Source organism: Euprymna scolopes, chromosome 1, assembly GCF_053919585.1.
Source record: "Euprymna scolopes isolate OS-2025 chromosome 1, ASM5391958v1, whole genome shotgun sequence".
NCBI lineage: Eukaryota > Metazoa > Mollusca > Cephalopoda > Sepiida > Sepiolidae > Euprymna > Euprymna scolopes.
Window position 1 is genome coordinate 158,310,970 of NC_136482.1, and position 4,519 is coordinate 158,315,488.

Consider the following 4,519-nt stretch of genomic DNA (forward strand, 5'->3'; position numbering starts at 1 on the left):
AATATCGATGAAGCGTTTGGCCAAAGAACCACGACTGAACGCACAGCACAATAGTGGTTTAAAAAATTTGGTAGCGGCGACGAGAGTCTTGAAGAACGCAGTGGTCGACCAACATATGTTGACAACGATCAATCAAGAGCCTCAGTTGAAGCTAATCCACGCACAACTCTTTGAGAACTTGTTTTTGAATTATATGTAATGTATACGACGAATTCAATGACTTGAGAGAGATTAGAAAGACAAAAATCTTTATAAATGAGTGCCTCACGTTTCCGATCAATATCAAAAGTTGATCGGCATTTCCGAGTGAACTATGGGCATTTGTCACACAATTCCCGGATATTGTAATTAAGAATAAATCTTCAAGTAAGGCTTGCTGATCTTCACGATCTGGGAGACAAGTTGGAACGTGACTTTCTGTGTAAGGGAGCTGTAAGAAACGCTTTTTGCTGCTACTAGCTGAATCTTTGTAATTCGAGGAACCATGCCAATTAGTGTAATGAACATTAAAATCTCCAAATACATACACCTAAGCGTTAGTAAATAAGAAGAGTGTTGCATGTATACTGCCAAATACATAGTTGATTAGGGCACGGTCCTAATTCGAGGGAGAAAGGTAAATAAAATATAAATAAATCACGCAGTGTTATAAGGCATCGGCATCTAATTCTAGACTGCACTTTATTTAAAGAGAGAGTGTTACGAATTTAAATTTCAAGTATGTCTATATATGTCTTAATTCTTACAACAGATGGAGAGATATCCAGTTATGTTAAGGTAGTTAGAAAGGATTGAGGAGTGAGCGTTGGTTTCACTTAATGCAAGCATATCCGTGGAGTTTACTAGAAAAAATACTGCATCATATAGGTTACTTCTAAGCATACAGATATTTTTGAATGCTAGCTTCAAGACTAGGGGAAAATTGGTTTTGTTTGCATTGGTGTCTAGTTTTAACGTGGTTTTGTTTTGGATGCCATTTCAGTTTTTTTTTTTTTAGTTTTAAAATAAAATGGGATAGACGAAATGGGTCCGTTTGGTGCCAAATATGCACATACAAGTAACTGGGGTTTTTTTCTAGATGGTTTTGGCCTCAAGAAAACCCATCGAAGATAACTTCAGGATCCCTTTTCATGCACGACATGGCACTACGACCATCCCGATAACATACAACATATCAAAAAGGCGATGGGGTAACCACTCTAAGGGCTACCAAATAGTTAAGGTTATTGTACTGTCAGTCGGAAACAGCGGGCAGACAAACTGTCAAACCTCTTCCGTCAATCAGTCAGACAAGAGCTTCACAGATTAATCGCATGGACAAGAGTGACGAGCTTGCCTTCCCGAATTGCTCAGTTTAATTAAGGGGAGGAAAAAGACATTGGAAGAATGAAAGGGTTTGAGCACAGTGTTCATTGTCCGAATCAAGAAACAAGACCAAATACTCTGTGTCTCTGCTGAGTAATTGTACCTCTGTGCCTGGCTAATAGATAAAGGATTGTAAAAGCTGGGTGACAGCAGAGCGCACTTACTCCATAAGCAATTTAGGCTTGAAAACCGAATAATTTGTTCGAGTCAGCAGATTTAGGAAGGTCGTTGACTAGAACTAAAGATGCCTCTATACCCCAATTGTTTGGTGCAATGATGCGTACAGTTAGTAGCACAGAGTTTTCTTTCTCTATCGATAGTCTGACAAGATCTGTTTGTCCATCACACCAAGATAGATAACCTTGCGCCTTTGTTTTAAACCAGGCATTTCTATACTCCTATCAGAGAAATATGAATAACTAGCTGTACCCGCCCGGCCACGCTTGTCGTGCCTGAGTCTGGTTGACGCAAGTATTACATTGATTTGTATCTAAGAGATATACGGACACACACACAAAAACACACACACGCGCGCGCACACACGCGGACACACACACGTACACACGCACAGACACAAACACACACGGAAGTACAAACCCACAAAAAACACACTAACGAGAAAAAACACACGAACCCACATAAAGAAACACACACACACACCGCACAAGCACAAACGCAAACACACACGGAAGCACACACCAGGGGGAATTCATGCAATACTTTTAATAATATAGTAGATAAAGTTGTTCTGTCTTCCAAAGGAATTAAAACAGGATAGAAGATAAATCCCCCTCTCATAATAATTACGACGTATTTTTGTGATATTTCGGCGAAAATAACTGATGTTAATTTCGGTTTATTTTCAAATCATTAAAATGAAATTAGACACCATTTTGCTTTTATTTATTTATTTTTGTTGTTTCTGTTTTTGGTTACCAATGAGTTATTGATTTTTTTTTATACGTTGAGGGAAAAGTGTTGTAAGCAACAATTAAGAATACACCATAATTTTTAGTCGCGTGCAAGCAACTCTATAAGTCACTCTGTCGGTCGGTCGGTCGGTCGGTCGGTCAGTTGGTCTGTCCGTCGGTCTGTCCGTAACACTTTGGTTCTTGGCCTTTTTGGTTAAGATCAAAGGTCTGTTGTTAATAGATGCTGTTCTTAGCTTTTTAAGCTTTTTCTTGGCCTTTTGGCAAGGATCAAAGTGCAGTGCCTGTTCCGGCAGATGCTGCAAGCAGAGACCATATGTGAGGGCAGCCTCACATATGGGACCTTGGTACATGTAGGGGCAACCCTTCATACCAATTGTCACTATCCAGCTCCCCTACTCCCCGGGGAATTGGTCCCCATTTCCCCATTCACTCCTCACATTAGAAATCGGCCCTGTGCCTAATATGCTCGGTGAGGGAGCAAATAAATACCACCTCTTTTCATGACCTTATGGCCAATATAAAAGTGTAGTATCTGTTCCGGCAGATACTGCAAGCAAAGACCATATGTGGGGGCAACCTCACATATAAGACCTTGGTCAATGTAGGGACAACCCTTCATACCAATTGTCACTATCCAGCTCCCCTACTCCCCGGGGAGTTGGTCCCCATTTCTCCTTCACTCCTCACATTAAAAATCGGCCTTGTGCCTAATTTGCTCAGTGGGGGACCAAGTAAATACCCTTTTCTTGGCCTTATGGCCAAGATCAAAGTGTAGTATCTGTTTATACTACATGCTGTACTTATGTTTGTAACTTTGTGATATACAGTGGGGGATCACCTTTTTGTATTAATTTAATGTAAAATGATCACCCACTTTACAACCAGTCAGTCTCAAAGCCACTCAAGTCATTCTCCAGGTCATTCAAGTTGTTTTTGAAGGATTCCAGTTATTTTGTAAGCACTCAAATCATTCTTAAGGTTATTCAGTTCATCCTTAAGTTTATTAAAGTCATTCTAAGTCATTTATTTTTTATTTATTTAAGTTATTTCAGCCCATTTTTCGGTCATTTTAGTTTATCTTCAAGAATTTCATGTCAATCCTACATTCACGCATTCATTCATTACACGAGAGCACGCGACTAATGGCTATCGGCCTTGTTTATTAACACTAAAAATTTAAATTTAAAAAATGGCTGACATTTATTTGCTAACTAAGAAATTAGGGCCATCGCAGACTGACCATAAATCAATAGTCAGCATTCCAGTACATCATCATTTAGTGTTAGGACGTTTAGCTTGAATTAGAATTGGGGATATATTTTACGATGCCAAAAACGATTCTTTTTTTTTCTTTAGTTTGTTTTGTTTAAAAGATACTTTTCTATAGTTGAGTGTCATGAAAGATAAATATTATTGATTTTAAGCTATCAGTTGAACTATGACCTATAGATCATCTCCCACAATTGGACATGAAAATGTATATCCACAATTATATTTGGAAACTTAATTAAAAAATAAATAAGAAAAACACTTCTCTAGCTGTATATATATATATATATATATATAGAGAGAGAGAGAGAGAGAGAGACAGATAGATAGATAGATAGATAGATAGATAGTTTTGTTTTAAAAATCTGAATCAGTAATTGTGTCGGGATCTGAAAATATTGGAATCGTCCCTTTACTAATTATAACAGCGCTTGAAATGTCATACTTGCCTCGAGTGCTGGCATCTAACTCTGTCACCATTAATCCAAATCAGTTACTATCGAATAAATTGTGAACTAAAGAAAAGAAAACAAGATCGTCTGCTTTCTAACCTGGCAACCAGTTTAGATGATTCAAGAAACTTAAGAAACCATTAATTTGAGATTTGTTTTTCTTTTGAAAAAAAAAATCAGATAATTAAAACTGACATCTGCTTTAAATGCAGCCGAACTGCAAATCGTCGTGTTTAAAAATAGAATCAAATTAACGGCAATATGGTAACTATTATTAAACCTATTCGTAATTTGATAAATTCTAAGAAAAAAAAACAGTTTCCAAAAAATGTGCACTATTAAAAAAAAGCTTTCAAAATAAAAGCACATCCGGGAAGTTGTGGCAATTTTATTGAAAGATCAAAAAAAAAAAAAAAAGTTTATGAATTTTGGGGATGAGGATTGAGTATTTGTATTTTTAGATTTTTCGGACTATTGTTCTCATCTTGAGTGTTATTTTCA

The 4,519-nt window shown here is 37.2% G+C and overlaps 1 pseudogene; it reads left to right on the top strand.

The window, feature by feature from the left end:
• The first annotated feature begins 3,034 nt into the window (after nucleotides 1-3,034).
• On the top strand, nucleotides 3,035-3,176 carry LOC145284887 (U2 spliceosomal RNA; annotated as a pseudogene).
• Nucleotides 3,177-4,519: the final 1,343 nt, after the last annotated feature.